General features: G+C 37.8%; 1 protein-coding gene and 1 long non-coding RNA gene across 5 annotated transcripts in view; one reads left to right on the top strand and one right to left on the bottom strand.

Annotated features, from left to right (window-relative positions):
* The window catches only part of Syt1 (synaptotagmin 1), a 78,399-nt gene extending 66,399 nt beyond the window's left edge, over nucleotides 1–12,000 (top strand). The window contains exons 10-11 of one of the 4 annotated variants that reach the window (XR_013085481.1): nucleotides 3,289–4,409; nucleotides 5,518–9,868. The gene's annotated coding sequence lies outside the window, so the exon portion shown is untranslated. Of the gene's footprint in view, nucleotides 1–3,288; nucleotides 9,869–11,756 lie in introns of those variants that run through there. The other 3 variants (XR_013085480.1, XM_076814101.1, XM_076814100.1) reach the window with 3 other exon arrangements.
* Nucleotides 1–13,215, bottom strand: part of LOC143369815 (uncharacterized) — a 230,457-nt gene that overhangs the window by 87,159 nt on the left and 130,083 nt on the right. The gene's annotated exons all lie outside the window — the stretch shown is intronic.

Raw genomic sequence — 13,215 nt, 5'->3', positions numbered from 1 at the left:
ATTCGCCATTTGTAGATAAAACTAACCCCTTTGTAATAAATACTGTATTTCATTGAATGAAGATTCCATATCAGCGTTCCGCTTGTACATGTAGATTAACTTTTAATTCAATAATCTCTTGGTATTTGATCCGTTGGCTGAGGCATGACTCTTCTTACCAGAAACGACGGCTCTACGTGTACTTAAAGATGAATAGATCGAGTAAATCAACTAGTCTTGCCCACAGGAAATATTTTTCACTTTGATTCTTTAACTATGTGCAATACGAGAACACGTTTCAGGTACATATTATTAAATTAGATATGATCTATCCGGAAAGTCGAGAATTTATATGCCGCACTATGTAGAAAGAATCAAAGGGATCATCTCCCTTGCACCGTCCAGGAAGTCCGGCGATTATGGCCATATAAAATACTATACTGGCCTATAAAAATTGAGAAGAAAATTCTGCGACTATTTTAATAGTTTCAGAGAAAGCAGCTCGTAACGCTTTATATGGGATGCTCTAACTGTGTTTCCGCAGTAGAAATGAGAAACGAATGATGCAGATACTGGTCCTGTATGAGTGTAATTATCAAATTTTCATAACCAGTTACCACGCCTTGCCTAATGCGAAGGCAATTTCAAATGTCAAGTTAAGTCGTCTCTCATAAGTCACACGTTCAGGGGTGGGTTCGTACCTATGCATAGGCAAAATAGGCTGCAGCCTGTGGCGGCAAATTCTTGGCGAAAGAAATTGAAGAAGGTAGCAGAATACTTTTGTTTGCAACTTTTATAGCATAGATTTCCGTTTTAAAATGAAATGTCCTATCTATTTTCCCTAACACCGAAACTGAAGGGCGATCTTTAAACACAGAGGCTTGGGCCAACTTTAAAAACAATTCACTTTTTTTCACGAAGCAAATTAGCATTAACTCGTATATGAGTTCTCATGTTGAATTAATTTTAAAATTCTCTCAACTCTTTTAAATTAAAACATTTAATGATATTACACGAAAAGAGCGGCAGACGCTTGTTAGCATTGGGGCGCAAAATCTCAAAATCCGCCCCTGAACACGTTACAATCGTACTAAATAAATTGCGAGAATCATGAAACATCTAAAAGATACCACAATCCGCGAGAGTAGGTACACGCGAGCGGCACGAGATTACTGTAAATACGAGTGGCGGAAGTACGATGCCGTTTTGTGACAATTATCGGCACTTGTGACTATGTAATATAGCGGGTCTACACACGCTGGGGCATGGTGCGACGCACACGTTGACTCTCAGATTGTAGATTGGTTTCCACGTTTCGGCATCAAAAGCGGCTTGCATCAATGTACATTGCACGTACATAGTTAGGTATCAGTATACCGTCGTGGTTGGCGAGCAAGACCCGAATCTGATGCACGCTTCAACGTGTAGACTCTACAGCAGGGGTGTCGAACTAGCGGCTCCCGAGCCGCAGTGGCTCCTTCTCCTCTTCGCCTGCTCCGTAGGAGAACGGCCCCCTCCACACCTACTTCGCTCTGACGAATTTCTCCTCCGGGAGCCGCGCTCTCTCCCTGCCGGGTCTCGTGCAACGTCTGGAGAAAAATAAGTGGGGGAACCGGCTGACCCGGGGCCCGACTCGTGCGGCTCTCGGAGTGGGGAAGTTCGACACTCCTGCTCTACAGTCTACACCAGGGTTGACTAACTGGTGGCTCGCGAGCCACCGGGGGTTCCTCCGCTTTGCTGCTACGCTGAACGGCCCCCCTCCATACCTACCAAACTCTGACGATTGCAGTGGATTCCTCCTTCTTTCCTTCTCTTTTCGACTGCGATCGTCAGAGTCTGGTAGGTATGGAGGGGGGCCGTTCAGCGTAGCAGCAAGGCGGGGGTGCTTCCGGTGGCGAGCCACCAGTTAGTCAATCCTGGTCTACACCGTAGAGTAGAGTTAATCGTGGCATCGATCTCGGTCATAATTTATTTGTGCCGATTGTATTTCAAATGGAAGATAAAGATTTTTGGGAAGAATTTATTAATTACTGTGGTTAAAAATTTTAGAGCTGCAGAAAGTCTTTCTTCGACACTAACCGCATCAATGTATTTTGTTTTTCAATCTGTGGACGAATTTTATCCAATAAATGACGGAAAATATAATCGTCCATACGCAAATAATACAGTTCGACAGCCATCTGGACTTGTAACATTCAGTAGCCGTTTCTTATAGATTTTCGTGCGCTGAAAACGAATCCGCAAACCGTTTGTCGCCATCGCCATCAGTTTTTGAGAAATTCGATTTTGAAAAAAAACTGCAAATTTTCAATTTTGAACATTATTTGTGTCGAAACGGTAACATTTATTCGGTTGCTCGTTGCGTCAAATTATTCTATGAACCCTCGATATGTTTAAACATCGATCAAAGGGAAAAAGACCACCCGAAATGCACCCATTTTTTAAGATATCTTTCAATTTATTTCCAAAACTAAGGGTCTAGGAAGAAATCTGACAATACCATGCGATGCAGCGGACATTTTTCCTTCGGAAAGCATCAACAGAAGTGGTAAGACACATTTTGTTTTCAATACAGAAGCGAAATACTTTGGCAAAACGAGCGGCAGTGTATCGCGCGCCGCCGTTGACTACAACTGTCGGCGCCGCACGTTTTGCCAAACTATTTCGCTTCTGTATTGAAAACAAAACGTGACTTACCACTTCTGTTGATGCTTTCCGATGGAAAAATGTCTGCTGCATCTCGTGGAATGGTCAGATTTCCTCCTAGACCTTTAGTTTTGGAAATAAATTGAAAGATATCTTTAAAAATGGGTGCATTTCGGATGGTCTTTTTCCCTTTGATCGATGTTTAAACATATTTAAATGATCATAATGCAATAATAACTTATATCGTTGTATTCGGGAGGGAGCAACCGAATAAGTATTACCGTTTCGACACAAATAATGTTCAGACTTGAAAATTTGCATTTTTTTTCAAAATCGAATTTCTCAAAAACTGAGGGTGATGGCGACAAACGGTTTACGGATTCGTTTTCAGGGCACGGAAACCTATAAGAAACGGCTATTGAATGTTACAAGTCCGAAAAAAGTGAAATTTTGTCGAGCTGTGTAATTTTTATAATCACTCGGTTCGTTTGCTTTCAGTTCTTTTAATAACGCAGAATTAGAAAATTTGTTTCTCTCAACTATCCATCCCTTTGCCCATTTCTTTTTGATCTTCAATTTTCTATTTTTTTATAGTTAATATAGCTACTCTCTATTATTAATAATAACACTGAAATTGGAATATAATCAGACATTTTTAAAAAGGTGTTTCAGCGTTAGCATCAGATCACAAACTGCCAGGAGTCAGTAATGTGGAGGCGACCTGAACCTGACGCCAGTTTCATGAAACCCGAGAGTCGACGCGTGCGTCGCGTCGCAACATGTATCAGCGTGTGTAGGCCGCTTAACGTTTAAATGATGCCTTTCATTTCCTTCGAAATGATTTCCGCGTGCAGTGCCACTGGTGTATGACAATCGATCGATGTCGCCGTTCCTGACGTGACACGCGTTATGGATGCTCGGTAGCTACAATAGCGAAAAGGAAGGAAATAAAGAGGAACTTACCACCGACCAGGCACGCAATCATACACGCATTGTCCCTGCGCTTGAGTGCGACACGTGCGCCAGAAATGCATATATCGATAAAAAGGAAATCATTACCATTCACCATTAAGCAGTATCAGTACTAACCAAGTGAACGGGTCAATCATCGGTCGTGAGGTGAGAAATCATAACAATAATGATATTAATACTATTACCAATAATGATAATTAAGGAAAATGAAAATGCAACGCGTAGTAATTTAGTTGGGTAGATCGTGTACGCGATGATATACGAAACGCGGCAGAAATTATTCGAATCGATATGTAGCAATCGATCCGAACAGGCTCGCGAATGGGCAAGTTAATTAGTTATTTAATTGTACGTATAGAACCAGACAGCGTTGAAACCATACCTGGGAAAACTCTTTTCAACTCGATGGTGACGTTTCTGTGTTTACAATTAATTCGATATATCGATCTAACCCTTCGACGACGAAGTTTCTATTTCATTCAGTACCTACTGTCTTAACCTGTACCATATCTGTATATACAGGCATACATACGTTTTGAGCCTCGCATCTCTTCTCTAAAGAAAAATATAAATACATCAAGAAATGATATACAATTGAATGTTCAATTGCTATTGATGTAATTGAATGTCTTATTCGTACGTTCAAGTTGTAGCGTGCAACAGCGTGTATGTAACTTCGCTGCGTATTGTATACCTATTCATTAAAGTTGCGACGAGAAAACCGCTAATGATGAAGTCAGGAAATCGCATCAGAATATTTTCAATCGACATATTTATGTCCAAGTATCTGTTATTAATTCCAAATTCGAATAGTATACTCCCGGTCATTTAAGGGGAGGTTCTGGTCTAGAGCCCCAAAAAATAGGTGATATTTAGGAATTAATTAAAGGAAAACTACTATATATAATTTAATGGGACTTGTTGCATTGTATTAAGGATGTCTTATGTTATAGAAATATATTTTTTGTTTTATAATTAATCAGTGCAAACAGCCCTGGGGAGTCGTTAAAGTTAAGGCGTCAAAAAATTGATCCAAATCGGTGGGACCTGTATCTCTAAAAGTTATTATCCGATTCGACTGAAACCTTTTTTATTTTGAAGATTATTCTTTTTTCTAGGGGGGGGGGGGGAACTAAAAAAAATTACAAAAATTACATTTTTTTTAGAAAATAACGACACTTCACGTTTGAAATCACTTTTCCCTGTATTTTTCGTCCTTTCAACGCCTTTAAAAATTATAAATTTTCAACTTTTTGTAATTTTTTTTAGTTCCCCCCCTAGCCAAAAGAATAATCTTCAAAATAAAACAAGTTTCAGTCGAATCGGATAATAACTTTTGAAGATACAGGTCCCACCGTTTTGAGAACACTGTTTCGAGAAAACCGCATTTGAAGTTTTACGTGAGCGCCGAGTAGCCGGTTGTGACCCATGTATTTGCCGCGACTCAAATGCCTACAACTTGGGGAATTTTACGAATTTCAACAAATCCTTTCAAACCCGTTTTCCTAAAAGATTGAACATTCGAAAATTGATATAAAAAAAAATCGACATTTAGACCAGAACCTCCCCTTAAAGTTTTACGTGAGCGCCGAGTAGCCGGTTGTGACCCATGTATTTGCCGCGACTCAAATGCCTATAACTTCGGGAATTTTACGAATTTCAACAAATCCTTTCAAACCCGTTTTCCTAAAAGGTTGAACATTCGAAAAATGAAATAAAAGAAAAATCGACATTTAGACCAGAACCTCCCCTTAAGAAGGAACCCGTTTCGCGCATGTAGAATGAGCGCATTGGCTCCGAAAAGGCGTTGGTGGGGGTACAGCCAATAGTGGCTTCTCCCGGCACCAATGAGCGTCAACCTGCGCAGAACCCGGTCTAAACTCGTCGGTCGGCAGGTTCCTTCTTAAATGACACAGGGAGTATGCATGTATTAAAAGTTATATACTTATGTACCTATGTACATACTTACATACCTACTTTGGAATGTAATGGGTTCGCGTGAACCATTGATTTCGTTGTCGAGGGTTTAAGGAACCAAGTTTAACTTGACGAATATTACAAATCGGGATATTTCATTTCTAAACGCTATAACGCAAAAGAAATTCGGCACTGTGTTTAGTGATCGGAACACGCTCGAAAGTACTTGGCGAAGTTAGATGTGAATTTATGGTATCATACGTGCATACAATACGTGCCTAAGACCTCGATGCCTGTGATTTTTTACGAAGCATATAATTGCCCATAGCAATCGTAAAATGATACATCAATTTTTTTTGAATAATTATTAATTTTCTTACTAATTGGATTCAGCGTTTCGCTACCTCAGTGATGTCGTAATTTGTCCCCGAGGACAATGAATTTCATTTAGATAAGGAAGAGTGATAAGTAGCGGCTATAATGGATCATTGATAGATACCTACTCACGATTTATCGAAATCACCCGTGGTCGATAATCATTCGTTCTTACCATCTGTTTACGAACGAGTATCCAAAGCAGACCGCGCCAGTCTTTCGAGCACGGTCGTTTCTGTTACCAGAGCACAGTGGTCCGATCGTGAGTCCTTCGAGTTTGTAAATTTGTCGCCAATGGCGGAGCACTGATTGGATTAATAAACATACCGATTGTCACGTTAGCGTTAAAACGATTTTCCAAGGCATATGTATATACCTACATACCAGTACGTTGGTCCAAATGGCACGTAGCGACGAAGCACGATGATGTATGTAAATAAAGAAAACGATGAAGCAGGAATACGATGAATCTATGTAAAGACTCTGTTCAGCTGAACAGTGACGTCGTTGAATTTGTTTTCATTCTTATTTCTTCGCGAGTAGAACGATGCCACAGCAGAATACGAATAATTGCGTGTAGAGTTAAACAATTGTTACTAATTATCACAACTCTCTTTCGGTAATGTGAACTTTTTAACTTCCCTCACCGCGATTCGTCACTAAACAAATGAATGAAACAGTGTCCTTTTTAAATCATCATAAGTTACTTTAACCCATTTCGGACGGTTTTGAGAATTTCGTACCGTAAACTGGGGGAACATTGGCAGCACGGGGTAACATTGGCATACGCCGGGATAATACTGTTTTACGTCAGATTAGTAAAACTTGACCTGTTAATGCTATTTGTATGTAATGCTATTAATGCTATTAAGATGTAAAAAATAAAATAAAATAAACAAATTTAAGTGTCAATGTATTGTCGTGTTCCCGGGAGAATGCAATACAAACACTTGTATGAAAATGTTCTTTATTACAAGTCACTTCGAACTAGTTGCTGGTGCGATGTACAAGCGAGATCTAAAGCTAAAGACGTACGGAGGAAAAGAACGTGGACACAACGGAGAATCCTATTGGTAGCTTCTATTGCGAGGGTGTGGAAAATGGAGCTAGTGAGTAAGGGAGGAAGAGGTGGTTTGAAGAAAGTACGGTGGTGACATGGACGTTAGCTTTCGCCTTGGAAGGGGGCCTTAGGACCCACGGCCTAATCCGCTTGTTTACGGTTAAGGCGCGTTCGCTTGGAAGGGACTAAAGGTGCGTGTCCACTTGACTAAAAATCACGCGAGAAGCTCTCGAGAGTATTTCTCGCAAGTGGACGCTACGTCCGAGAGTGACTGTCGGAGAGCGACGTTCAACTCTCAGACAGCGGACGCGTTGCAACTTGCTCTCGAGTGGATACATCATATTACTATTCGACAGTTGCTTTCGAAATACGAACCAGGGTCGTATTCTGCGAGTGCTGTCGCGCGAATAGGTCTTCTGAGTTATGTAGCAGGCTCGCGTCGCGAGTAAGGAATTCAATCCCGGGATCCCGGCTGTTTTTTGGATTCTAAAACTGCCGGGATTTGATATATCAAGTTATAACTTATCCCGGGAATTACTTTATAAACTGAAAAATATAAAAATGGAATCCAAAAAACAGCCCGGATCCCGGGAACCCGGGATTGAATTCCCTAGTAACGAGGCACGGCGTTGCCAGAGAAGTGTTGCTGGGTGGTTAGCCGGGAGAACTGTGCGGCCGAGGCAGTCTGCGTCGAGCCGAGTGGCGAGACACATTTTATGTACGCCATTTATTGTAATCAACTCAAAATATATAACTGTTTCATTTCATCCACCCAGCAATTTCTCTTTCTACGTTGCTTCTTTCTCTTTTTTAAAATATTATAAGCAATAATCGCAGCACTAAGTTTTTGCACATCCATAATCACGGCCTCACTTCGTTCGTAGCTTAAAAGAAACTGAGGGGAACTGCAGAGAGTAGGCGCAGACCAATTTCTAGTGGACACGGTTCGGAGAGTTCTATCGGATAGTAAGCTCTCGGCGAGTTTTCTATCGCCTACCTGAGAGTAAAAATGTTCGAAATTGCTCTCAAGTGGACACACCATTTGAGAGTAACTGTCGAGAGTAACTTGCGCGAGTTGGTAGTCACAAGTGGACACGTACCTTAAGGGTCTTAGCGTGTGACGATGACCAGATGTGTAACGAAAAGGAAAGTCGCGAAGTAGGTATCTAACAGTATCTTACTGGCTTCAGATTAGTAAAACTTAACCCGTTAATGCTATCTATATGATGTGCCAATGTTACCCCGGTACACTAACGTTTTTAACATGTATTAAACAAGGAAAAGGACAAAAATTTCATGCATTTTGACACTTGTAGAACAATCACAAAAGATGCAATGTTATGATAGGATACTTAAAGCAAATGTAAACATGTTAATTTTTAAATTATATAACAAAATGTTTCAAAAACCTGCCAATGTTCCCCCAGTTTACGGTATCCATTGTGGGTAAGAAATTGAAATGGCGATTATGAATTTCTTTCTGTTATCAGTTAATTAAGTACCTACCATTTCCAAAAATAATTATTCTTTCATTTATTATTCTATTATTCGATGTAATTTTCATGGGATCTGCACATTCGCGAAAAAGGATGGCGCTGCGGTATCGCTACCCTTAGTTTTTTTTTTAAGTGAATAATTTTAATGAGTGTTTTTTTTTATATTATTTGATTTTTTCTGTTTGTGATGGAGTTTTGGGATTACCTATTATAATTAATATGATTTTCTATATAAATAATCAAAATGTTAGTATAGTAAGATTGATATGATAGTAATGTTTATGGGTTTAGTTGGATTGATTTTGATTTTGATGAATTTTTCTTATAAGTATTTTTTGAGAAATTTTTTTTGTTTGGTTTTATATACAACGATTCATTGTAAATTTCTGTTGCATTGATTTTTTATTGGATATAATTTAAGATGAATTTATATTCCTATTATTTGGTCACATTGTTTTTTGTATGATGGGTGTAATTTTAAATTCTATTGTGAAGGGAATTCAGCACTTAATGAATTCAGCACTTAGGGCAGACCTTTCTCTAAATTTTATCAGGGGATTTTCTGTGACGTTCTTTACATCCCTACCACGAACAGTAATTTAAAATTATCTACAGCTTCTGTAAATTGCTCGCTGCTGTTTCAGTTAGAATAGATTCTGTACCTGAATATCAACCAACTTTTCGTATAGACATTGCCGTCGCGAAAGGGTCCAAACAAAGCTACCTACCTAGGTTTTGAAACAATAATAGGATACGTCGACTATTAACAACGATCCAAAGGAATATCTTACGAAACGCATTTATTGTAACGTTATAAAGGAAATAGAAATGAGAATTCGAAGCGCACAGTTTGTTCTAGTTGTTGAAGCATCGTTCTGGCTCCCGGAAGGAAGACTCCGTGCTGAAAATTGGTTTATCGTTTCTCATCGAAATATCGAAGCTGTCCATTTTTTATGGTAGATCTTACGTTAATCGCCATAAGGTGTAGAGACCTCTATGATCTATGACATCTATGGCACAGGTGTTACACACACACGGACATCAAGTCACGTTTTAGGACGATGCCTACGAGAGCGAGATAGTCGAATTACCTACCTGCGTCGCGTCGCCGCGCATTCCCCAGTCGTTGCCGAAGATCGCGACCGAGTTTCTCTCATTAAACTCGTGCATCGTTCCTACGACGGGACGCGGTACAAACGTGGTGTAAAACGGAAGAACGCGTTTCTGGTACTTCGCATTTGCGCCGATCTGAAAACGGAGCCCCGAAAGTCTCCAGCCTGAAACGTGGATGTCTTAACAATTTGTAATCATTCCATTGCATATTATACATAAATAAGGTTTAGTGCGGCAGTATACTGTAAATCCATAGGAGTTATTATTATATCATAATTATTATGTAATAAATATTGTTGTTAACATAAAACTGGCCGACATGAGTTCTTTCTTCATTTCAAACGGGCATAGGGCGACGTATGCAAGTAGGATTGGAACTAGAGTGTGAAGTTTAATAATTTCAGTGATTTTCTAACTGCTCGTCGAAAGAGTCAGTTGAAGATGAATCTAATTCCAACCTCAAGGGAAGATTCAATGCGCGTGGCTTTACTAAAACAAACAAGGGAGAAATTCATGTAAAATTAAATCATAACGCTGATCTGGATCATGGCACTTAAGGGGTGATTCTGGTTAGCGCGCAGATAAATTTAGCGATTTTCAGGAATTTATTACGAAGACAGGAATTATAGTAATGGAACGAAACTTTTTTCTATCGATTGAACTACGTTTCTAGAATAAATAGAAAATATAAAAGTAATGAAATTATTGCTTTTAAAATGGCTTTGCTGGCGATTTTGATGACGTGTGTAAAAATGCATGCCTCGCTTGTGCAGGTGATTTCAACAGTTGGACTTATCTGAATCCAAAAATACAAACAGATTCTTGGTCAGCATGACTGTCGCTATGGCCCGAATTAGAATAAATTATTTATCCTTAAAATTAACAAATTGGCGGGCAAAACACAAGAATCAATGTATTTCGGCTGTGTTTTCTGTGCTATTTTCGATTTTGAAAGTAGGTTAGACTCAACAGAAATACTTGGTTGTAGTGCCAGTCAGAGGCGTAGGTGCGCAGAATAAGCAGTTCAATTTATAAAGCAATCAGTTCGATAGATTTTGAGATTTTATCTGCACCATGTGAAAAATTGACGTTTCGAGAAAAAACCCTTTAAAGTTTTCATCTACAGAAGCCCCCTAGTAGGGTGTGTCAATTTTTTTAATGTTTTAATTGTAAAAACGACTTGTGAGAAAACGATACGAGTTCAGCTTTAAAATTAACCACTACCTTTAAATTTTGTGTAATACATTATTTACCTAGTTGGAATTTCATTTGAAATTATAGAAAAATACGAAAATTATTAAAAAACAATTTAATAGTTGAGCTTATGAACCGCAACAGAAGCAAACAAGATATCGCTTCTTTGGTGGACTTTGTTAAATAGCATTAAATTTACTACATAAATGACATATGGCTAGATCTGTTGCTAAAGTTACATATATTTTAATTTTGTAATAAATACACATTTCCATACATTTCCATGTGAATGTAATAAACACTAATTTCCACATATTTTTATTTTCATTTTCACGCTTTTATGTAGCAAGTCTTATTTTAAGCAGTATATGAATATGTACTTTGTAGTTAAATCTTACTTAATTTTCACTTTTTTCAACTGTGATTTGAAGTAGCTAAACCTCACTGAAATCAATTTCTGAAGATAGTTTCAGATTCAGGATTAAAAACAGCATTACTCTGTCACTAGTCATTCTAAATTTTTCAAAAATTTTAAATTTACCCATAAAATTGACACACCCTATTCTTACATTATAGTTCGTCCTTCCTCAATTGACATGTTCATATTTAACTTTCGTTCTTCTAAATCAGTGTATTTATTGAGAAGTGCAAGCTCTATTTATAATAGAATGCAGCTTGAGTATTTAGTGTGTGGCATTTGATTAAATGCAGCGATATTTCTTCAAGTAAATTATCTACAATAATTCAAATGAAAATGATTTTTAGCAAGGTGCATACACTTGTTCTTGGAAATGACAAACCCTGCTGAAGGTGCTTTGAACTCGTGATATTAAATATTCTGTGGCATCCTCTGGGCTCCCTACAAAGTGTCTATGTAGAAGCTAAAATAATTGGAATTTTTCAATGAAAATTTACCTGTACATTCTTGAGGATATGTACTTTCGAAAAATGTTTAAAAAATCGATTTTTTCAAACCGTCTAACCAGAGTGACCCCTTAATACAGATATACATACATACGCTATCTGGGCATTTTCAACCAACATATCATGGCGCTAAAAACCCATTGTAATGAGTTGCTGCGACGTCAAACATCGAAAAAAGAAATGTGAAACTATAATGCAGAAGAATTACTAACACGTCACGTAACCGTACTTAAGATTTGCTACTTCAACTCCAGTTTACTGAACGCTTAATAATCCAAACAATGTTGTATAAGAAAGAAGAATAAAAATTCCAGGTACTTGTCATTTTATTTATATTTATTAATATGTAATTCCTCTGTGAATCATTGCCTTCCCTCATGCAGACAATTTCCTCTGTTTGTCAGAAATCACTAATTAGTTTATAGTAGTCCACTTATTCATTATTAACTCGGCGGGAGGCGCTACTGGGTAAAATTTACCACAGAGGCGCTAGTTGCGAAAATATGAAGACCGCTTGAGTTTTTGTTACAATTTTTTAAAGAACTTTAATAAAGATTTTAAGATATTTCATATTTTTTTATTCTTAAAACACTGTACTTTAACAGAAAAATTACAAAGTTGAAATAAATATATTCTGAAATCGTTGTTTTTTACGTTTCAATTTTGGGTATTTTTGACTTGGCACACAGTGGGGAAATTTTGCGATTTTATGACCAAAATCACAAAAATGAAATTTTTGAATTTGACAAAATTAATGCATTTTCGTGGTCAAAACCTGAAAACTTATTTTTAATACATAAAATTCGGCACTTTTACGTTCTGATATATGAGAAAATAAATTAGCCGAATAACAGCACTTACAAAAATTACGAACGATAAAGATTTTTTTATTATTTACATTTACACACTTAAACCTATGAAATTATATGCCCTTAAAACTAGTACCCCCAGCGGGACTCTCCATCGCATCGGGTGACAAGTTTTTAATTTCTAATCGGGAAGTTTTCTTAAATTACTAATTAGTGGATCTGACGGTAATGGAAGCCAATTGAAAACATCCTCCATAGTTTTTTCCCTTGAGCATTTTTCGAGAAAATTTTTGTCGGTACTTTTTAATATCCTGATTCCTTGCTTCTTGAGCTTCCTTCGAAAGCTGTCCAATTGGAAGGACAGCATTTTCGATTATGTGAGGACCACGAATTAAAATTTTGTGTACAGTAGTAGGCATCATGTATCAAGGATATAATGCAACAAATAATTTTGTCGTTTTTACAGTATACAATTGAAATTTTTTAACATCTCCTGCGTAACCACTTAATATTACTTGTAAAATAACATGAAATCTATTAATATAAACAATCAAACAGAGGATCGAAGCTGAATAAAATCGTTTAAAAAAAATAAATAAAAAGGCTTGTAATGTGTAACATGTAAACCAGTCCCGGTCACAGTTATGTCATATGTTATACAAGACACACTGGATCGTGTTTAAAAAAATTCATATAATTACAAGAGTAGCAACTATTAGCAATTAATAAT

This window comes from Andrena cerasifolii, chromosome 6 (genome assembly GCF_050908995.1).
Source record: "Andrena cerasifolii isolate SP2316 chromosome 6, iyAndCera1_principal, whole genome shotgun sequence".
NCBI lineage: Eukaryota > Metazoa > Arthropoda > Insecta > Hymenoptera > Andrenidae > Andrena > Andrena cerasifolii.
The sequence above is the reverse complement of the archived record's forward strand: the minus strand, read 5'-3'. Positions and strand labels throughout refer to the sequence as shown.